General features: G+C 43.4%; 1 protein-coding gene across 1 annotated transcript in view; it reads left to right on the top strand.

The window, feature by feature from the left end:
* The window catches only part of LOC149442005 (nuclear pore complex protein Nup133-like), a 227,330-nt gene that overhangs the window by 30,029 nt on the left and 172,628 nt on the right, over positions 1-24,673 (top strand). The window lies entirely within an intron of this gene.

Genomic DNA, 24,673 nt, shown 5'->3' with positions numbered 1-24,673 from the left:
CACTGGCAGTTCAAGGCTCTTCTTTTTAGATTAGCAGCCTGTCCAAGGATTTTTACAAAAATCCTAGCCGAAACAATGGCACTCCAGCATCTTCAAGGGATATCCCTGATTCCCTATTTTATATGATTTTCTAATCATTGGTCCCTCTGATGTCCAGGTGAAGGCAGACATTGGGAGGGTGATCACCGCTGGATAGTGAGCATAGAGAAATCCTTTCTGGAGATGAAGCAGGTCAAAATCTTTTTAGGCTTTGTAGTGGACACGAGCTAAAAACTTTCTACCAAGGGACAAGGTGCAGAAGATGGTCCTATCAGTGAGGGACCTGATAGTCACTTTCAAGCTCCCCAAGGGAGGTCTTGCAGGTGCTGGGTCTGATGTCAGCAGCCATCCCGGCCATAGTGTGGGCACAATTCCACTCAAGACCTTCAGTCCTTCCTTCTGTCCTGCTGGGACATGAAGAAAAAACTCCCTGGACAAAAGGTTAGTCCTTACTCCACAGGTAAGATCCTCACTAGAATGGTGATTAACCCCCAGCAGTCTGCAAGAAGACAGGCCCTAGGCCCAGTGAGACCCCTAAAAGGGGTCACAGATGCATTCTCCTGGGGGCAGGGTGCTCCCTTGGGGGATGCCAAAGATCCTTGGAACAAGGCAATTTCCCATTCTTTGTCCAACTCTGTCCAAACCCTGAAGGTTTTTGAGAACAGTATCTTGAGCAGGGAGGTTCAGGTCAGCTCCGACAATGCCACCATGGTGGCCTATCTGAACCGCCAGGGTGGAACCAGATCCAGACATCTTCTGGGCCTATCCAAGGAGATCGTGAGTTGGGCCAAAGGGAAGGCTCTTTCCCTAGCAGCGGTTCATATAAAAGGGACAAGCAACCAGGAGGCAGACTTCCTCAGTCGCCAGCCAATCAGGCAGGGGGATTGGGATCTTAACCTGAAGGTCTTTCAGGCCTTGGTCCTATGGTTCAGCAAGCCAGAAATAGACCTTTTTGCCAATGGCAAGAACAGAAACGTAAGGAGGTTCTCCTCGATGTCTCGAGAGAGAGAGAGTCAGACGGCCTAGATGCCTTATCACAGATCTGGCAGTACAGGCTAGCATATGCCTTTTACCCCCTGGCATTAATCCCACGAGTCCTCTAGAAGCTCAGCCAGTCATCGGGCCATCTCCTCCTGATTGCACCCTGGTGGCCAAGGAGGGTATGGTTTGTGACCCTAAAATCTTTTGTGCATGGTGCAAATGGAAACCTTTATCCTCTACCTCTGTTGCTATAATCCTTGAGTTTCTCCAGGATGGTGTTGAGAGAGGGGTGCCAGTTAGCATGCTTCGAGTACAAATTGCTGCACTTTCAGTTTTTCTTGATACTAGATTAGCTAGAAAACCTTTAGTTAAGTGTTTTTTTGGTGGCCAAGGAAATCATTACCCCAACCACAAAAGAGAGGTTTCTGCTGTGGGATCTGACCAGAGTGCTAGAAGCTTTATTTTAGCACCCTTTGAACCAATAGAGGAGGTTCCCTTTAAGTTTTTAACATTAAAATTATATTTTTGTTGGCTGTCACCACGACTTGAAGAGTTGGAGACCTACAAAATTTGTTGGTCAAAGAACCCTTTTTGTTTATCCTGCAAGACAGGGCCACCCTTAGGCTGGCCATAGACGGTTCGTTTATCGGCCGAATTTTCGGGCAATAAACGAAAAATCGATCGTTGCTGGCAGCGATGCTGCCACCAATGTCCACGAAAAATGGCTGCTTTTCATGGATTTTCGAGCATGACCGATAAAAGTAAATGAGAAGATCCGCAAAAAACGGCCGACGGTAATCCCCCACTAACGGCGTGAATATCAGCCAATTTTTCGTGCGGATGATAAACGACCCATCTATGGCCTGCATTAGGCCAGATCTGATGTACCTGTCAAAGGTAGCTTCCTTATCTAATCCCAGGAATGCAAAAGAAGAGCAATTCTACTGTCTTGCTGTGCGGAGGTGTCTCCTCAATTGTCTGCATAGGGCCAAGGATTTTAGGAGGTCTGACCATCTACTTATTTCTTTTGCTGGACCAAGGAAGGGACTTCAAGCCTCTAAGGCTTCGGTTTCCAGGTGGACCAGACAAACTATTGCCTTAGCTTATGAGAGTTCAGGGTTTCCTGCACCAGTAAAAGCTCATTCAGCCAGTGCTATGGCCACATCGTTGGCGGAAAAAAATGGAGGCTCCTGGGAACAGATTCGGAGTGCAGCCACCTGGTCCAGTCAAGACGCCTTCTTGACACATTACTGGAATGTAGTGCTGTCACAGCGCAAGCTGTGGTCCCACCGTAAGGTAGGCCTGCGGTTATTTGATTATCTGCTCAGGTGTGCCATCCTGGAAGGTGATAGGAGAAAATCTACTGTTAGACTTACCAGTAACTGCATTTCTGCGAACCTTCTGAGAGGGCATACCTGAGAGATGAGAGGCTCCTCCTTGCAGTAAACAAAATCAATTTACAGCTGTTCTCCCCAGCTGTAAATTGATTGTGTTTCCTGTCTCTCAGGTGTGCCATCCTGGCAGGTTCTCAGAAATGTCATTACCACTAAATCTAACAGTTTGTTTGTTTTTTGTTTTTTTGTACCTGCAAAAAAAGTGCATGTTATTTTTTGTCAAAAGGTTAACTTGTCCTTTAATGATACACGTGAACATTTTTTGCATACCTGCGCCAGCCATGACTCAACTCACAGCTAACCACATGCTTTTTGGAATTGTAACCCAAGTGTCTCATTTCACTGCTAATGTGGGTCTCTATTTTACCTTCTCTTTTTTTTCTGCCTTGTTGATTCCCCTCTTTCTTTTTTTTTTTTTTTTTTTTTTTTCTCTTCTTACTGATTATTCCCTTTGCTGCCTTCTCCAAGTGGCCCCACCTCTCCCCATACTAGCAAACTATTACAAATAAAGACTCATTTTGCTGCAGTATTCCTATAATCCTTAGAGCGGTTTTGCAACATTACTTTGAATATTCCCCTAGCCTACCTGCTCCCAAATTATAGTATATACCGTATCCCATTTGTTCTACTGGCTAATCATCCACTGTCTGTTTAATATGCATGGAACTGTTACTAAACCCAGGACTCTGCATTCACTATATCTGATCTCCCACAGTACACAAAACATGGAAGTGCAATTATTTTAGTAAATATAAACTTCTAAATACCTTTTCTCATCAACAGTTAGAGCAGTCTTGTGACTTCTATCAGTGTCCAGCAGAGCACTGGTTAAAGCTTGTAGAAGGAGTTTTCATTTTGCTCTAATAGGATGCAGAACCCCTGACCTCTGGACAATGCTGATTATTGGCCCTGTGCTGATCACATGCACTATCCCAAGAAATAAAAAAACTCTCTAGCAATACACAACAAATTGTGCATGTGCAGATTGTCTCCACTCGATATGTCTTATCAGGAGATGAGAGGGGCAGCACTGGAAGAAGGAGTATCAGAGAAGTCAGGATCAAATGGCATTTTTACAAAATGCAGAGGATTAACCCCTTAGGTTCCACAGTGAGTATAACCAGAATGCTTTACTGCATATACAGACTGATTTTACTGTTGTGGGTTTAGTAGCACTTTAAGTTTTTCATTCGTTTCTACTCATTTAAAAAAAAATTGAGTGGTCGAATTTTGTACAGCTTGCAGGATGATTTTGAGGACGATGCAGGGAACTATCATTGAAAAGTAAAAACCTCATGATCGCCTCATAGCATGTTCTGGTCATAATAGAATAGACTGGCATGTGATGTATGGGGTGGGCAGACTAGTAGGCGTAGATTTTTTTTTTTTTTTTTTTCTCAGACCCATATTCAATGTAAGTCCAAGAAAAACTTTTTAAATTCTTCCACGGTAACAGGTTTCCACTAAGATGCACAAGTGTAAGATGAATTTGGATTGTTAACAAAGATTTCACTCATTTTCTGGTATTATCCAAGGGACCTGCCTGCGCTCCCATGGACAGCTGTGATCTCTCAAGCTCCATCTATCCTGCCTTGCATCACAGTTCATATCTGAGTATCCTACCACATACTCAGATGTGATAAGATACCGCTTAGTGAATTGTGCCCAGTGAGAGTTCCCCACTACTGTTACACTCAGAATCTGGAATGTCACCTTGCTGGTATTCATTTTTTGTTTTGTTTTTTTCTTTTAGACATGATGTTCAGGTGTTGATGCTGCACTATAACAAAATTAGTGCTGCGCTCCCACACTTATATAAATAATTAAATCAAAAATTAGGTTTCAATTACACCCCTAGTGAATCCTCCTGTGTGTAATTATCCCAAACTCAATTCTTCATATTATTATACAGCCTTATACAGTGATATTTGATAAACCATATGAAACAAAATATAAATGTGCAAAACGCATACAAACACAATACATAAACCCACTTGTGTCCCTAAACAGGGTGAAATCACAAACGTATTAAACCACATGTGATAAAAACACTTGGCATAAATGAATGCCCAAAGGTGCCGTGGAAACAGACTGACAAATGGCACTATTGTGCCTATAAAAACAAACAATAGGAAGGTCAGGATAAATTAACCCTGACTATAAGACAAGTCTACAAGGACTATAACAAATCCTTCAACATATATGTGCGACCACCACTCAACAAGTGCCCACATATACCAAAATAAATTGCCGTGCTCTAGTCCCCAAACTTGGGACTATACTGCTATATAAATAGCAGGAAGAAAATAAATAAAATATTGAGTGAATCCACAAATGAAAATCCAGTGACTCTATGACAACACATAACTTAAAATTATAACAAAGTCCACAAAAACACATGCCACCAATTATTAATAAACAATAAACAAATCGTGTAATCCTTCACCAGTAAGATTGCCCCCTCACCTTCATGAAGCGACCCCACAGGGTCAAACCCCTTTTTTGCTATTAAGCACAGCCAACCGCTCAATCCTCCACGTCAGATTCGGTATCACAAACCGTGGTTGTATCCCCCTTCAGAACTTACAGGTATCACCTCTCCTGATATCCGGATGGTTTTCATATGATCTATTTGTACCTCAGCTTCCTCATCGATGTTTATAAAACAAGAAGAAGAATCCTTCCATCGTGTGATATTGTTTCATTTGATATAAAAGAATACTATAAATGCTCACTCACGTGTTATGAGAAAAAAATGCTCACAGATCCTCATAGGAACTCCTGGGTGTACTCCTCTGGGTGTATCAAGATGTCCCTTCCGGCGGAAGTGATGTCACCACGTCTCTATCACTCATCCGACTAGTTGCGTCACTAATCACGTGACTTCATCAGGAACAACGGCCGCGGTGACAAACCATGCTATTTATACTGTCCTCATATTAATCTAATGGAAAAATCCCTGCCATTGGCCATTTTCCAGAAGAGCAGCGGCCATTTTTCAAGTGTCCTCGCTATTACTATTGTTTCTCTGGAACTCCTATAGAGAGATGCTGGTGGCCATTTTCCTGGAGACCCACGACCATTTTTAAAGAGACCATAGTCTCCAAAACGTCCAGGATCGATAAGGATTCAAGGATTTGCTCAGAATTACCTTGCTACCAGCCATCCATGATCATTTTATACCCAGAGCTCCTTTTAACTTAATAGGGTATTTAATCAGCACTATTTAATACTCATATTCTTTCTTTTTAAGTAAACTTATTGTTAAAAAGCTACTTTATCTATGGGCTGGGCACTAACCCCTCCTTATATGCACTCTAAAACTCCATAATAATAATAATATTATATCAGCTCGTGGGGCCACAATCTATGTGCCAGCAGCCTGAGAGCGATTGTTACTGGGTCAGGTTAATTACGCAATTAACCCTTCATACTGCCACCACCAACTTTTTACAGAGAAGGAGGAAACTCAAATCTTAGCAGTAACACTATGATATTAGAATAAGCGTCTGTAACACACTGTCACCGCAGACAGATGTATTCAGAGGATTAATACATACAGTAGCATTCTTCAGAGATGGATTCTTTTCGTTTGCATTAGACACTTTAAAGACAGTTTCAACACTTTTCAGAAAATAGGGTTTATTATTAAAAAGGTCAAAATAGTGCAATTAAAATATTTACAGAAAAAGATGTAACAATTGTATATAGAGTAATAAAACAACAAAGAAATAAAAGAGAGAAGTTTCAGAAGGCAGGATACTTGCAAAAGTCCTTGGTTTGAGCAGAGTCCAATCGTCTGAACAAAAAGGTTGCCTTTCTCACAAAGATGGTTCCTGATGTTAAAAGGGAGAGATCTTTACTTTTCTCCAGGCTGTCAGTATTTTTCTATTATCTCAAAGGGGTGTATCTCCTGAGAGCAAATATCCAATCGCCTCATTTGGGGATGGATGTTAGGCAGTGACTAAGGTTATGACCAAATCCCTTACAAGTTCATACTATGGTCAATAACCTTCAATAGGTACTGGTAGTATCCTAGCAACTGGCAGATTAATATTTAGAATCATATTCCAAATGCGCAGATACCAAACTGTAGCATATCCTGCCACTCCGGATAAAGATATTGCTTTCTACCCTCTTGTAGGGTAGATAGGGATGTAAGGTGTCATGTGACTCATATTAAAATGACCTATCCGAATGTATACTTCATATCAACGTGCCCAGTTCCTGCTGATCCCCATGTTATGGCCTCACTCTTTGGATCATATTATGAGAACCTGTACAATTGTTTGACCCTGGATTTTCATCCCCTTCTCACAAAAGCGTCCTTTGATATTTTTTTTGATCCCCTATCTCTTCCGAAGCTATCACTCTTGACATTTCGGCACTTAATGCAGACATCTCATCCGAGGAATTATTCAAAACAGTCAAACAACTCCCCTCCCGCAAATCCCTGGACCTGATGGACTACCCTATTCCTATTATAAGACCTTTATTGGCACTCTGGCCCCTCACCTTCTCTCTCTATCTCATGATCTCTTCAAAGGCGTCGTTCCTCAGGCTGATTACTCTCGTGCGTATATTTCCGTTATTCCCAAACCTGACAAGGACCATTATATCCCGGACAACTATCGTCCCATCGCCCTACTAAACTCCGACTACAAGATTTTCACTAAGATCCTGGCCAATAGGCTGTCCATCTGCAAGCTCATACACAGGGACCAAGTAGGATTTGTGCCTGCCAGACATGCTGTGGATAACACCAGGAGGTCCAATGACCTGGTTTACCGATCTTTGACCCCCTGCTATATTACTGAGTTTGGATGCTCAGAAAGCTTTTGACCGCTTTAGCTGGCCTTACATGTTTATGGTCTTGGAGAAGTTGGCTTCCGGGGCCCGTTTGTGGCGGCCTTGAAGGTTCTTTATTCCTCCCCTTCTTCGCAGGCCAGACTGGCCTCCTTTCTCCCCCCCTCTTTTCAGATGTCGAATGGTACGCGACAGGGCTGTCCACTTTCCCCCTTATTGTTTATTCTCTGCTTGGAACCGGTCCAATCCCAATATGCTAGGGATACATTCCCATGAACGTGAATACAAACTATCCCTGTTTGCAGATGACATCCTTCTAACACTCTCAAACCCTCTTACCTCCCTACCAGTTCTACATAAGATTTTACAACAATTTGGGGCCCTGTCAAGCTACAAAGTCAGTACATCCAAAACTGAAGCACTCCCACTACAAATCCCACCCAATGTCTTGTCCTCCCTCCAAGAGGCCTTCCCATACCGATGGTGCACTCATTCCTTGAATTATTTGGGTACTAACCTTACTTCCTCCTACCACTCTATATATGAGGCTAATTTTCCCCCCTTATTCATAGCCATTTCCTGTTCCTTGACATTCTGGAATACCTTACCCATTACCTTCCTTGGACGTATCAAAATAAAAATTACTGTACTGCCCAAACTCCTGTATTTATTCGTGACTCTCCCTGTTCCTATCCCTATGTCCAAGCTGCATTCCCTCCAGAAATCTCTTACATTTCATTTGGCATAACAAATATCATAGAATCGCACGTACTGTGCTCCTCGTGCTCTAGGGGGGCTTAGGGGCACCGGATATAGTGGCCTATTACTAGGCTACCCACCTCTGATTCCTAATTTCATGGTACACCCCCCCCCCCACAAATGGACTGAAATTGAATTTTTGCAATTAATGCCGACCCACCCATGCTCTCTTCTCTGGTCGACATCGGCGGTGGATATAGCTTCTTTTCGACATCTCTTGCTTGGTCCCATGCAATTCTCCCTGACTATCTGGCAGAAATATAAGGCTAAATTTTCACTGACCTCCGATTTCTCTCCACTGACCAACATTCTTTTTAATCTCAGCCTCCGAGATAGCTTGGCCATGTCGCGAATGCTCCTTGGGTCGCAGCCGACTTCTTCCAACTATGCCACTTGGTACACCCTGTAACTCGGAAGCTAAAATCATTCTCTGTTATCCAGAAAAAAGACCATCTGCCTCTCCAACATTTCTGTGTCTACCTACAGATACGCCATTTTTTTCTCTACCATATCACTCTCATTGACCCTTGGAAAGCCTACCCCCTTTGTGCGCCTATGTATACAGGGCCCACATCAAAGGGGTATTATCTCTACTACATATAAACTCCTTATGGACGCTTCTCACTTATCTAATGTCACTTGCCATTACATGCTCAAGTGGTCCCAGTTTCTACAATATGACATTGATCTGGTGCTGTGGAAAAAAAATAAAAAAAAGGCACCCAGATATTTTGTATGCGTAGTCTATAAGGAAAATACATACAATGTTATGATGATGTTGTACAGAACCCCTGAGGTGCTCCATGCCTGTAACCTGAATGCTGCTTCTGCCTGCTGGAGATGTGGGAAAGAATCTGGCTCCCTCGATCATATTTTCTGGGAATGTAGGTCTATCACTCCTTTTTGGGAAGAGGTTTTGTCTTTACTACAATTTCTATTGCATACCTCCCTCCCTTTCGAGCCTCTGTAATTTTTTTTTATTGAGCCTACCTTTCCCATGCCTCTCCAGACCATAAAGGAAACTCTACGCACATATCCTGACTGCGACCAGGAGAAGCATTCCTATGTGTTGGCTCGCCTCCATACCTCCTTCAATGCTGACTTTGTTTAAAATTATTGCAGATGTTAGACAAATGGAATATCTGACTGCTTTACATGCCAGCTCAATTACTGTGTTTTGAGGCAGTATGGGATGCCTTTATCTCTGCTCAACCTGCTCAAAATGTACGGTTTTAACTGCTCTTCCACTGTTATTTTATGACATTGTATGTTCTATACCCTTGCAAGTTTCTATCATCGATGAGCTTCTTTCTCTCTTCTCTTCAAATTTAATGTATGTATATACATGTGAAAATGTAATAAAATGTTAATTACAAAAATAAAACTAGCCCAGTAGCCCGGGCTTTATCCATCACCAAGCAATTTTTACAGAGTATTGTTTCAGGCCTCTCGGCCCCTGCAAAAACCCCACTTAGTCTGTATGGACCAAGTTGGGGAGAAAGGGCTAGAGGCACAAGGCAATCTTTTTGGCATAAATCTTGACATCAACCCCAATCAAGGAAATAGGTTGATAACTGGGACATAAATGTAAGTCTTTTATCTGGTTTGGGAAGCAGGAAGATATGTGCCTCAAGAGTTTGCATGGGAAAGGAGACCTCTGCAGAAAAAGAATAGAAAACTTGCAATAGAAGAGGAGCTAGAGCCTACCGGCATGTTTTGTAGAACTTAGGAAAAAAGCCATATGTGCCAGGACATTTGCCTGTGGGAGTAGTGGAAATTGCCTCTGATAGCTCCTCCTTGGAGAAAGGGCTATCTAGAGATTTTCTAGCCTCAGCATCAATCGATGGAAGAGCTTGAATATAATCATGCAATTGATCCGAGAAGGAAGAAGAGAGGGTCTCCAATGTGGGAGAAGGTAAATTATATAAAGCCGGGTAGTATTCCCAGAAAGCATCATGCATCTGAGAGGGGTTGAAGTCGGGTCTCCAGAAGAAGTTCTGATGATAGATATAAAGTTGATATAAAAAGTCTTCACACCTGTGTTAACATGTCAGATTTCTGTGATGTAAAAAAAAATTAGAAAAAGATTAATCATTTCAGAACTGTTTCCACTTTTTAAAGTGCCCTATAAACTGTACAACTCAATTGAAAAACAAAGTGCAATCTTTGGGGGGGGTTACATCATAGAAACCTCACATTTTAACAGGGGTGTGTAGACTTTTTATATCTACTGTAGAGGTCCAAGCCAGCAAATGACTGCATTAGTATCTGAGACGACATCTGCAGAATGTCAACGGACATTGGTAGGAGCTGTAGGAGGCATCATAGAGTTGTAAGAGGGACTTTCTAGTAGCAGAGATATTCACCTTGAGTTCCACCGAAGGGGAGGATTTGTGATGAGTCTCCAAGACCTTAGGTTTGGCTAGTAACTGTTGGCTGCATTTTGAGCGCTCTTTCTTGAGCCTCATGCCATGTTGTATACACATCCCCCCTCAAAACAACCTTCAGGGCTTCCTTCTGCAAGGGTACTGGGGTGTCATCCACAGCATTGTCTGAGACAATGTTACAGATTGTTGTGACTGCTTGTAGACTGAGAGAGTCAGCAAGAAGAGCATCATTAAGGCATCAAGTCCTTTCAGACCTAGGAGGATACAGCTTTAGGAATAAAGGAGAGAGACCCATTCTCCATAGAAGGTGTCCATTCGAGGATATGGTGGCTAGCAAAAAAATAGTTAAGTCTGCTGTAGGATTGGTGTATTGAAGAGAAATAGGTGTAGTCGCGAGCTGTGTGATACAAGGCTCTCCACAAGGCCAAGAGACGATGATCATGAAGTGGTGTGCTAAGCAACCTGAAGCAGCCATAGGACAACTGGAATCGTTGAGAGGTAGAATCAAGGCGGGGTTTGAGGATCAAGTTAAAATCTCCCACTATAAGAACCATGCCTTCCGGAAATTCAGTGGCAGAGATAGCAGGACACCGAGATGACCTTATCCTGGTTTGTAATCTTAAAATTAGCCACAGTGTAGGTTTTAGTCCAAAGTTGGAATTTTAAAGAGATTTAATGCCCATTGGGGTCGGCCCTGTGTTCAGTAGATTGGACAGGTAAGCTTTTATGAACAGCCTTGGAGACTCCTCTAACCTTAGAGGGCACAATACTATGGAACCATCTCGAGTAGTGCCTCCGAGAGCAGTTTGGGGTTAACACAGCAGTACTGAAATGGGTCTCCTGGAAAAGCACAATGTCCACATGAGCCTTGTTTAAGGAGTACTGTACAATATTTGGCCCCTTTTGGACTGTTGGTTGAGTCCATTTAGATTAAACATGCAGAGCTTAAGCACAGTAGGTAGAGGCATTCTAGATCAAAAAGAAGAAAAGGTAGAGGCTGTAGATGAGAAAATAAGGAAGGGAGGGGGAGATAACTCACCTGTGACCCGAGGCTGCCCAGAGTCCCAAAATAGGGTGCGCCTAAAAACACAAAATGAAGAGTGCACAAAAACAAGGGAAGAAAGGGTGGCAAAAACACCACCTAGTTCGCGGGGAGGGGGGGGAAGAGGAAGTAGTCGCACACAAACAGTATTTGCCAGGGAGACCTGGGGAAAATGTGAGCAGAACATGAAAACCAACATTGAGTTCCTATAAACCAATGTCAATAGTAAGAATTAAATTCCCCCATCAGAAACAGACAGTGGGGTGAGAGGGGACCCCCAACCAGGCGGAGTGCTCAGATCCTGCATCTTTAATTCACACAGTAAAAAAGTACAGACTAGGAAATACTTTGGAGTCAACAGAATGTGTTGGCATCATAGGGCAGTAAAGTAGGAGCAATAGAGAGAAGAAAAGAAAGGATGGGGACACAAAGTAAGCTCTTGGCAGGATCTGGAACCATATCAGACCACGTTATCCAGTGGCCAGGTGCTTTGGTTGGCCAAGGGAGCAGACACAGAAGTGGGGGCGGGGGGGGGGGGGGGCGCTTGAATCCTGGAGGTAGGGAGAAAGTCCAGGACCGGTCAGTAGATGGCTGGTCAGGCAGGTTGAGGGCTGTGATCACAGGTGGAATATCAGAAGGGAACCTGATGGTATGTAGCTTGCCCTCTTATTGGATTTAAAGCTGGAATGGGAGCAGGTCTCATGGAGCAGTGCTGATGGGGGTTTAAGTGCTTTCCTCTCCTCTAAGATATGTCTGCAGATATCTGTCAGAAGGATAACAGTGGCACCATCAAGCTCTATTGGGCCCCGTTCCCTCGCTTCCCTCATAATATCCTCCTTGGTATGGTAAAATTGGATCAGACAAATTACATCCTTGGCTTTGGTAGGATTCGGGTTACGAGGGACCAGGGCTCTATGGGCATGGTGAACCTCCAAGTCCACAGAGTTTGAGGTGCAGAGGAGGTTAGTGAAGATATCTTTAACTATGGGCCTCCGACAACCCCCACAGCCGTATGTTCCTGCGGTTACAGTTATCCTGATCCTCCAGCAAGAGGATAAGTGTATGTAGGTGTTCCTCATGGGTATCCAAGTGCTGATCCTGAGCTGCCACAAACTCAGACAAGACCTTGCAGGTGGAGCAGCTTTTTTCGACCAGGATGCCTTCAGGTTTCTTCAGGGGTGCCTTGGCAGATTCCTTTAAAATTGCCCACAAATATATACAAGCCAGCAGGTGAATCAATCCTGCTTTTTAATTAAAGCCACGGGTTTTAATTCCGGTTCCGGCGCCTCGTGTGAGGACGGCGGGACCCGTGGCTCCGGCATGTACAGCTTATTAAGCCGGCACACCTCAGCTGGGGAGAACCCACTTGGCACAAAAGTGCCCCCCCGATCCCCCCCCACACTTACCGGGCATGTACCGATTCCTGCTCCCTGTCCCAAACGGCCCTGGATCAGCGGCGGAGGCAGAGGGAAACAGCTCTCCCCCTTCTGCAGCCAAGATGGCAGCCAAGCGCAGCAGAAGCATGGACACAGGACAAGGTATGGCAGTGACACACACATGCCACGACCATACAGAGCCATGCTGACACCTGTAGTCCCACAGAACAGTATGATAAGATATTAAATATATATATAGTGCAGCGCTGTAATGTAATTAAATAGATAAAAAAATGAAATGGATAAAAAAATGAAATAGTTCATAAAGTCCTTTCACAATAAAATAATCATAAACATGTGAAGGCCTCCTCATTAGGTGACTGGAATCAAACAGAAAAAATGCGCACTCACCGACCGCGCATTTTAAATGCGCATGTGTGTAATTTTATCCAGATGACCAGCCAGGCATGCAGATCTAGAGAACACATAGATCATCCCTCTCAAATACTGACATCAGCCTTGGGTGCAGTAATATACCTCCAGGTCCAGAGAGCCCTCTTGCCCCAAATGATAGGTAGACAGTGGTCCCCCTCCTGGTTCCAGGTACCCCAGAAGTGGTAGATGTAGATCTGAAACCCTCCAGCAAGAGGGTCAAAGAAAAAAGGGAACGCCAATAGTGTAGTAGGTTCAAAAACTTTATTGGATCAACAGTAGTTAAGCCAGGGTCACATGTGCATACAGATACCATCGGCCATCAAGCGGACAGGGGCGCCCACCCTCTGATGAAGTGCCGTAGCACGAAAGGCCTCAGGAGGAGCCAGTAGCAAGTGTGACTTCCTGACCACTGAGACCATGAGGAGGTCCGGTGGCCTCTGATTCTTACCTCTGCCGGGTTAGTACATGCTTTACTTATCTTTCATACTTACCAGTCCGCTTGATGGCCGATGGTATCTGTATGCACATGTGACCCTGGCTTAACTACTGTTGATCCAATAAAGTTTTTGAACCTACTACACTATTGGCGTTCCCTTTTTTCTTTGACCCTCTTGCTGGAGGGTTTCAGATCTACATCTACCACTTCTGGGGTACCTGGAACCAGGAGGGGGACCCCTGTCTACCTATCATTTGGGGCAAGAGGGCTCCCTGGACCTGGAGGTATATTACTGCACCCAAGGCTGATGTCAGTATTTCAGAGGGATGATCTATGTGTTCTCTGGATCTGCATGCCTGGCTGGTCATCTGGATAAAATTACACACATGCGCATTTAAAATGCGCGGTCGGTGAGTGCGTATTTTTTCTGTTTGATTCCAGTCACCTAATGAGGAGGAGGCCTTCACATGTTTATGATTATTTTATTGTGAAAGGACTTTATGAACTATTTCATTTTTTTTATCTATTTCATTTTTTTATCTATTTAATTACATTACAGCGCTGCACTATATATATATTTAATATTCTTGTTATGAGGTCCAGTGATTCCTTGGAGTGTTTCAGCAGCTGATTTTTGAGCGCTCACTTTACTTTTATTCCATAGTATGATAAGATAGCACAGGCTGTGGCTTCCTTACTGTTACCCACTATCACCCAAGCTGTTGACAGAGCAGTGGCAATGGGACTAGAGCAGCTTAGAAGAGACATGGGTGACAACGCTAAACGCATCACTGACGCGGAACAGCGACTATCAGATTTAGATCTCCAAGCTATTCAGGCGAGAGCCGCACAATCCAAACGTACGCAACAGACCATCTTGGAAAAAATTGATGACTTGGAAAACCGTTCACGCAGGAATAATTTACGGGTCGTAGGCCTCCCTGAATCTTTCAACTCAGGCACCCTAGTGGACATATGCTGCACGCGCATTCCCGCCGCTTTAAGCATAACCATGCCATGTCAAGTTGAAAGGGCACGCCGCCTAGGGGCACCCTGAAATGATCGACGCACTGCACGTTCAATCATAGTCAAATATCTCAATTATGCAGACTGCATGGCTATCCTCAACTCTTTTCGAAACTCCCACTCACTTCAATTAGATGGCCACAAATTACTCCTATTTGCGGACTATTCACAAGAAGTCTCTCAAACGTAAATCTTTTCAACAAATATGCGCAAACCTCTACCAAAAAAAGATCAAATTTACCCTAGCATACCCAGCCACTTTGCGCTTCACCACCCCCACGGGAGACTCTAAATCCTTTGCACACCCGGAAGAAGCCCTCCAATATATCCAGAGCAATATGTCGGATATCCGAGACCCTTTGCCTCCACATTCAGCAATCCGAAACCCAGGCCCAAAAGACCAACGCAGCCCCCGCAAGGACCCACCAAAGCAACAACAAATCACCACCTCTTTGGCCAAGCCAAAACCACCCTGATGAGGTCAAATAACAATATGGTGCGTTTATTCCTCTTTCACCTAATGATTATCACAATGCTCCAAATTCTAGGCTACGTTACACGCCTTCTAGTCTGAGAACCACATACTTTGACTATCTGTTATACTCGTTCAGGAAACTAACTTTGTCTCCTTATTGTATCTTGAAGCGTTTGTAAAAGTCACTTATCAATGTTATGGCTATGGCCAAGGTTATTTGGGGGATCGTCAGGATTTATGAGCATTTGCCAAAGATACGTGCTCTTGTAATGACTACCCCTCAAAAGTGCTTTGACCATCGTAACGCTGCTGATCTCAGGGGCAAGAAGTCTCCCCCCATGCCAAACGGCTATCTCCTAATTTGCGCACCCTTTTTTGATCACCACCCACTCGCAAAATCCCCCTCCCCCGCTGTAGGTCCATCCCTTTTCAGCTAGGGTTACGCTGGTCAAAGTTTAGAGGTGACATGCGGAAAAAAAGAGAAGTTCAGGCTGTTATTGTGTTTAACAGAATTTTTGTTTCTTCAAACGACCCATGTTGGGTCTTACCTAGTTTTCCTCTCCTGTCTATTTTCTTCTTTTTTTCTTCTTTCCTGCCCGGAGAGCCCCTATCCCCCCTGGCCCCCCTACTGCCTTAAACATAAACTGGAGGAAAGATTTGAGCTTTCAAGACATACACCAATCTGAACTGATGCAAAACCTAATCACTACATCCAATATTTCCCAATACCATGACATGCATAATTTCATGGAACGTGAAAGGCCTGAGATCACCCCACAAGCGCATGGCGGTCTTGCGTCACCTCCAGCGGTTGAAGACTGACATAGCGCTACTCCAAGAAACACACTTGTCCCAAACAGATTTTACACGTATGCAGAAGCTATGGGTGGGTAAGGTATTCGGCTCCCCTTCACCTCGCCACAAAGCAGGAGTTTTAATCCTAATACACAAACGACTCACCCCGCGATCCTATCCATAGAGACAGATGAGGAGGGACGATTTATTGCCGTACATCTCAAGTTGGGTTCCTCCTCGCTGGTACTCACAAATATCTATGCTCCAAACTCTCCATCCAAACATTTCTTTCAGGACTTATTGCACAAAATTTCAAAATATATGCATCTCGCACTTATAATAGGGGGAGACTTTAACTCCTGCATGAACTTGCAGGAAGACAAGTCAAGACCGACCATACCAGACAGCTCCCCTCCACCCCTTCCCCGCCTTGCACGTTGCTTAACAACTTTGCTGAGGCACTCCAACTCAGACGTTTGGCGCTTGGCACCCTCAGATGGTAAAGATTTCACCTTTTCCCCAGTACACAACTCTTTATCTAGAATTGACTACTTCTTCACTAACCCTACTCTGTTACAACAAATCTCAGATTCTATTATTCACGACATTGCGGTCTCAGACCACGCTCCGATCTCCATATCCCTTCAACATCTAACACCCAGCCCTCAGGCATATACATGGCGCTTTCCCTCATATCTAGCAAACAATCAGGACCTATTCTGGGTGTTGCGAGACGCCTGGAGTGAGTTCTGTGATACCAATGCTGCCCACTTGTCTGATCCGAACCTATTCTGGGATACAGGCAAGGCGGTACTATGAGGCAGAATTATTGCATTCACATAAGTTTATAAGAAAAATCTCCTTCGTAAATACACAGAAGCTAGTCAACGATTAAGGCAAGCTCAAAGGCATCTGGCAGACCTCAACTCCCATCAAAATAGAAAGGAATGGGCAGATGCCAAACACCAATTTGACACCTGGGCAGAAGCCCAAGAGTCCATACATAAATCCTATCTAGATCTTCAATATCACAAATACGGAAACAAACCGGGCAAACTTCTGGCACGCCTATGTAGAAAACCTTTTGTTCCCACCCACTTCACCGCACTAAAAGACACCCAGGGCATGCAAAAAACTACCTCCAGAAGAGATCATCTCTATACTGGAAAATTCTTTGTAAATTTCTATGACCCAGTGATACAGATCGGGCTACCACATTTCTAGAAAAACTTAACCTCTCGCAAATTGACATTACTACACTCCAATCCCTAAATGTCCCGATAACTCAAATGGATATCAGCCGGGCTATCCAATCTCTAGCAAATGGAAAAGCCCCTGGACCTGACGGCTACACCGCAGAGTTCTACAAACTTATGACCAAAACCCTTACACCTACCCTGCAGACAGTGTTCCAAACAATTCAAGAGGGAGGGAAATACCTGCCCTCTGTCTTTTTTAGCTATGAGTTTGATGTATGCCTGAAAACCAAAGACCCTACTAATCCAGGCTCATACCGCCTAATATCTCTACTGAACCTTGATGCTAAATTGCTTTCTAAAATCATAGCAAACTGACTGGCCTTAATCTTACCTACACTAATCGACCCCTCCCAAGCAGGTTTTGTCCAGGGCCGCTTAGCCGCTTCCAATATACGCAAGGTCTTAACAGTCCTCAATCACGCTAAACTTAATCCTCTCCAAGACATAGCGATCATATCCCTAGATGCCGAAAAGGCCTTTGATAATGTCAACCTTACCTGGTTATTTCTAACGCTACAGAGATTCGGATTTACGGGCCCTTTTGTACATGTGATCCAGGCAATGTATTCAGCACCGACAGCTCAGATATTTGCGGCAGGTCACATTTCTAATCCTATAAAACTCCATAAGGGAACTAGACAGGGATATACCTTATCCCCACTACTTTTTAATCTTGCCCTGGAACCCTTAGCCCGTTTTTTGCTTTTTAATTCCGATCTCCGTGGGGTCTTGATAGGCAGACAAGAGTTACGACTATCGCTATTCGCAGATGACATCTTAATTTTCTCACCGAACCCCTCCTTGGATCGCGCATACATCCGAGATACATTTACTGAATTCCGTCATTATTCAGGTCTACGTATAAACTTTTTTCTAAGAGCGAACTACTGCCACTGTTCCACGCCCGCTCCCCAGAGTGGACCCAAAACTCACAGTTCACACTAGCCCACAGATACATCACATACCTGGGTATAAAAATAGGAAAATTAGCCTCTTCACTATACACGCTCAATTTGACACCAACAATTAATAAAATTTAGGGGAATTGGAGATGTGGAGAGATTTACCTCTATCACTTATGGGCAGGTCACATCTCTTTAAAATGGTGACCTTCCCGAAGCTACTATACCCTATGCAGGCTATACCCCTCCTTCTCAGACACAAAGATTGTAGGCAACTAAACCAGGCAATATCCAAATTCTTATGGAGAGGCAAACGTCCTCGTATAGCATTACACAAATTGTATCTTCCGAGCAGTGAGGGGGGATCCGGACTCCCGAATATACGTGTATACAACCTCTCCTGCCTTGTACGTGTATGTCTTGACTGGCTTACTCAATCATCTAAATATTCCAACTTCCAACTTGAATCCGACATGGTCCACCCCTTTAATCTCACGGCCCTCTTACACTCAAAGTTAATTCTCTCCCACCCCATTTAAAGCACAACCCTCTTATTCGTGACACTCATTACATGGAGGGAAGTAAGACGTAAATTAGGAGTATCTCCGTGGATCTCTTGCTTTCTCCCCATTCACAATAACCCATTTTTTCCTCTTTCCCACCAACACCCAGCTTATGGTAATTGGTGGTATACCCCCAAATCTTACTCTAGTACAACAACTATATGACACTTCTACTGGTTCACCAAAACCTCTACACCTCATCCAACAAATGTATCATTTACCTTCTCACCACTTTATATATATATATATATATATATATATATATATATATATATATATATATATATTACAAGTAAGGAGCTATGTAAACTCTGTGGCACCAATCAAGTCCACCAGATTTTCCACCACAATAATAGAAGTTATGGCACAACACAAACTACAAAATATCAAGCATCTACAAACCACTAAACCTCCTCTACACGAAACCACTGGAAACCTTGATCTCAATTCAATCCTGGATTAGAGACTTTGACAATGCCTTTACAGCGGATCAAATACTCTCAGGTTTTAACACCACATGCGCCTTCAACACTAATGAGTTTTGGCGCGAACAACAATTTTTAAGATTATGCACTGAGCCTACATCCCAAGTCTCTACCTGAAAGACAATCCGGAAGCGGCTAAATGTCCGCTCTGTAATACTCCTTTACCGTCCTTACATCACAAGTTTCGGCTCTGTCCCTCCATATCAGTCTTTTGGTCACAAGTAATCAACTTTATATCCTTTATCACCTCCATTCAACTGACCAGAGAGCCTCTGCTTCTACTGTTCGGCAATACAGAAAATATAACCGCAGGATATCTGCCCTCTCAACTCCGGGCGCTGAGAAAACATAAACCATGGTTATCTACTTGTCTCTTAGTAGCAAGGAAGGCCATATTGGAAAAAATGGGTCTCCAGTCAACCTCCTTCCTTATCAGTGTTAAAACAAGATCTCAATCTTCTTCGCCTAGACAAACTCAACCTAATCTCATCGCACCCCAACCATGGAGTAGACCATTACATCAGAAAATGGAGTTCATATGTAACTGCAACACTCTCCCCGCAAGAGCAGAAATTTTTCCTTCAGAATGAAAAACTTTTTGTGTCATGATATATAACCCCTACTAGTTACAGTACTCCTTCCATACTACCCATATGTAAGACGTTGGTTATGTGATTTTGCTCGAGCATAGTTCTTGACTTACTCTCTGCCTTCATTTCCCACTTCTGGATCTCTTAGTGGTTTGGGATCCAGTAGTGGTCTGAACCAGATGCTTTGCTTCACTTAATAATACTACACATAACCTATACACTCACACACAAATTACCAATCGCATCTCCGCTAACAGATAGAGAGTTCCCTTCTCATCACTCTCCTCCTATATCATTGAGTGAACAAATGATATACCCCCAACCGTACTCACCTTTAACACCTATTAGTGCGTCAGAACTGATTTACACCTCAAATCTCTCTTCTATTGCTTGTATCTTTTATCTGGCATCTTCCTCTCTTTGCTTCTCTGCACACAGAGGTTCTCGGGGCAGACTTCAGTCAACCCCCTTTCTCTACTTCCTTCTCTCCACCCTATCCTCAACATTATTCCCCCTAAGCTATTATATTTGCACTACCACAGCAACTCCCTCCCTATGCCTCATTCCATTTTTTTCCCTTTTTCATTCCCCTCTTCAATTTCACCATCTTTCCCCCCTCCCCCTGATAACTATTCCACATACATATACAGTATCTCCCAGTTTCTTCCATTTTTTTCACTGAAGTCATATGCTTGTGATAGACCTATGCCAAAACATCTAAGCTCCTATTCACATACAGAACCAAAGGCTACATCGTTTACATATCACTTTCATCTCTCACCTACTCACTCACCTATCAATTATTAACGATGTGTCGTTCAAGCAATCAGAGAAGACTTACCTCTCTCTTCCTTGGTAGTACTGAAGTTGATCTAACAACTACTTCATCTAACTAAGACTTTATTCCTACTTAGCTGTGTATTATCTTACGGATCTGTATTTGTGATATATGCTACCTTTATATTTTACTGTATGGTCGTTTTTCAATGTATGACTGTAAAAACCTAACTTTCTTTAAAAAAAAAAGCCACGGGTTTTCATTGTGTACCATTACAACCTTCCAGTGGCCAGTGTTGCAATAATCAATGATGCCATCGGTTGATAGAGTATGACAGATGCCTTGCTTACCCCCCCACCTCCATCAGCACTTGGGGCACATTAGCTGAATGGAGAGCAACCAAGAGAGAAGAGAAACATTGGAATACTAGTCAGTACCAGTGTGCCAAGGTGTATTTGCTTTGGAAGAAATTACGTCCTGGCACCTGGGTTCACACACTGCCTCCCATCGACATCAATGCAAAGCCGCATCTCCCACTGACTAAAACGCAAAGTTGTCTCCCATTAACCTTCTTAGCCTGCTAAATTCAAAGCAAATTTGTTACAGTATGTATACGTTCACCTGCCTCTTTATTAGGTACACCTGTTAAATTGCTTGGTAACACAAATTGTTAATCAGCCAATCACGTGGCAGCAACTCAGTGCATTTAGCTATCTAGACATGGTGAAGACGACTTGCTGAAGTTCAAACCAAGCATCAGAATGGGAAGAAAGGGGATTTAAGTGACTTTGGCCGTGGCATGCTTGTTGGTGCTGTTCGGGATGGTGTGAGTATTTAAAAAAAAAATGATGATCTACTGGGATTTTCGCACACAACCATCCCTAGGGTTTACAGAGAATGGTCTGAAAAAGTGAAAATATCCAGTGAGCGACAGTTGTGTGGACTAAAATGCCTTGTTGAGGTCAGAGGAGAATGAGCAGACTGGTTTGTGATGATAGGCAACAGTAACTCAAATAACCACTCGGTACAACCAAGGTATGCAGAATACCATCTCTGAATGCACAACACATTAAACCTTGAAGCAGATGAGATTCAGCAGCAGAAGACCACTCCGAGACACCTGTCAGCTAAGAACAGGAAACGGAGGCTACAATATGCACAGGCTCACCAAAATTGGACAATAGAAGATTGGATAAATGTTGCCTGGTCTGAGGAGTCTCAATTTCAGCTGCCAAATTCAGATTTTAAGGTCAGAATTTGGTGTAAACAACATGAAAGCATGGATCCATCCTGCCTTGTAATAATGGTTCAGGCTGCTTGTGGTGTAATGATGTGGGGGATATTTTCTATGCACACTTTGAGCCCGTTAATATCGGTTGAACATAGTTTAAATGCCACGGCCTACCTGAGTATTGTTGCTGACCATGTTCATCCCTTTATGACTACAGTGTACCCATCTTCTGATGGCTACTTCCAAACAGGATCATGCACCATGTCACAAAGCTCAAATCATCTCAAACTGGCTTCTTGAACATGACAATGAGTTCACTGTACTCCAATCGCCTCCCCTGTCACCAGATCTCAGTCCAATAGAGCACCTTTGGGATGTGGTGGAACAGGAGATTTGCATCATGGATGTGCAGCCAACAAATCTGCAGCAACTGCATGATGCTATCTTGTCACTATGGACCAAAATCTCTGCGGAATGTTTCCAACACCTTGTTGAATCTATGCCAGGAAGAATTATGGCAGTTCTGAAGGCAGAAGTGGGTACAATCCAGTGTAAGCAAGGTGTACCTACAGTAATAAAGTGGCCGGTGAGTGTGTGTGTGTATGTATGTATGTGTGTGTGTGTGTATATATATATATATATATATATATGTGTGTGTGTGTATATGGGTTGGGCAGAAATATGGCAACACTACATGATTTGCAGGTGTGAGAGTGATCACATGTTTTGCGCTGTGATGTAATATTCTTTTACTTCTGCTGTGTGATGAGACACCTAACCAACAGGTGGAAGGCCTCACTTTTGTCATTCACTGCGTGTGATGCTAGTAGTACAGAATCATGTCAGAAGCTTATGAGCTTCAAAGAGGACAGAATGTTGGTGCCCACTTAGCTGGTGTCTCTGTGATTGAAGTTGCTATCATGTTTTGCACCTATACAATATTTTTTTCAGACTCAGTAGTGTGTGTCTAAACAATGGAAAGGTTGCTAATTGTCAAAGTGACAAATACAAATCCTTGCACAGTTATAGTAATTTGAGACTGAGTGTTCAGATTCTGACATCCACGTTGTAACTTATCTTTAAAATGTTTACAGCATTTTTTTTTTACTACATTTCTTGTATTCATGATTTTATGCATGTATTGGTCCTGTTACGTTTATGATACCAGTATGGAAAACTCTCTTAAAGCTTTACTAAAATACAATCCATCCCTTCTCTAAAATTATACCTCGTCAACCGCCCTCACTGTGAACGTGCTAATAAGGGTTCTCACTGACTTAACACTGTGTGTAATTCCTCACATAGTGAAGTGACTGGCCTCAGGTGATACACAAATGCTCATTCATTAGCTGTACCTGTTTATCTGTAGCCCTTATTTTTCTACATCAATTGAAAGTGCAGAATTTACACAGGATAACTCAGCTCTGAAAACCAGTGGACGGGCATCTGCAGTTATTATATGGAGCTCCTTGAAAGGAGTCCTTAGCTCTGGTTGGAGGGAAGGGACACACTCCCCTGCACACAGGAGCAAAGATGAGGTTGTCAATCACAGGCTGTGTGCTGGACCGTCTTAGACCTAGAATCAGATTGCATGGGTATTCTCACCCATGCAGTCTGATTCTGCACATCGCACCACATTTTGCAAACAGATTTCGGTGTGTTGTTAACATACACACCCCCAGTGGTTTGCATGAATGGCGTGCGATTGTGATGCAGTGCGGAATTTGCACAGAAACCGGTGTGAATTGTGCATTGCATCAGTGTGAACCCAGGCATAGAGCCAGCAGGAACCAATGCTGCATCCAACTAGGTAAGTATAATTTGGGGGGCATCCTAACGTCTCTTTTAAGTCTCTTCAGAATATGACTGGAAGTATTGGATTCTAGGTCCTGCACTGCACACAGCACACATTGTTCCTTCCACGAACACTGTCCTGTAATGAGCCTCAGGGGTTGGTGGAAGCAGAAGATTGTCAATCAAAGAGAGTTTCTTAAATATATACAGTGAAGGAAATAAGTATTTGATCCCCTGCTGATTTTGAATGTTTTCCCACTCACAAAGAAATGATCAGTCTAAAAATAGAATGGTTGGTGTATTGTAACACTGAGACAGAATAGCAAAAAAAAAATTCAAAAGAAATGCATGTCTAACAAATTATGCACTGATTTGCATGTTCATGAGGGAAGTAAGTATTTGATCCCCTTCACAAAACATGACTTAGTACTTGGTGGCAAACCCCTTGTTGGCAATCACAGAGGTCAGACGTTTCCTGTAGTTGGCCACCAGGTTTGCACACATCTCAGGAGGGATTTTGGGCCACTCCTCTTGGCAGATTATTATTATTATTATTATTATTATACAGTATTTATATAGTGCTAACAGTTTGCTCAACGCTGTACATTATAATGGGAGACAGTACACGATACAGCACAGTAACAATACAATACACGAGGGGTTCGAGAGCCCTGCTCCTTGGAGCTTACAATCTAGGAGGGAGGGGAGCGTGGTACAGGAGGAAATGGCTGTGGGGGATGGAGTGGTGGGAAGAGCGGAGGAGATTGGCAATTAGGTGAGGGCCGGGGTAGGCTTCTCTGAAGAGATGGGTTTTCAGGGTGCGCCTAAAGGTGAGGAGATCCTCTCCAGGTCATTAAGGTTTGGTGGCTGACGTTTGAAAATCTGTGGAGAGAGCTGAAAGTTTGAGTTGCCAATTGGATTATGGTCTGGAGACTGGCTATGCCACTCCAGGACCTTAATGTGCTTATTCTTGTTGCCTTGGCCTTGTGTTTTGGGTCATTGTCATGCTGGAACACCCATCCACGACCCATTTTCAATGCCCTGGCTGAGGGAAGAAGGTTCTCACCCATGATTTGACGGTACATTGCCCCGTCCATCGTCCCTTTTTGATGCACTGCAG

The sequence above is a fragment of the Staurois parvus genome, unplaced genomic scaffold, assembly GCF_062004578.1.
Source record: "Staurois parvus isolate SC_StPar_1 unplaced genomic scaffold, SC_StPar_1.0 ptg000925l, whole genome shotgun sequence".
NCBI classification, from domain to species: domain Eukaryota; kingdom Metazoa; phylum Chordata; class Amphibia; order Anura; family Ranidae; genus Staurois; species Staurois parvus.
This window is presented reverse-complemented; position numbering and strand designations above follow the sequence as displayed.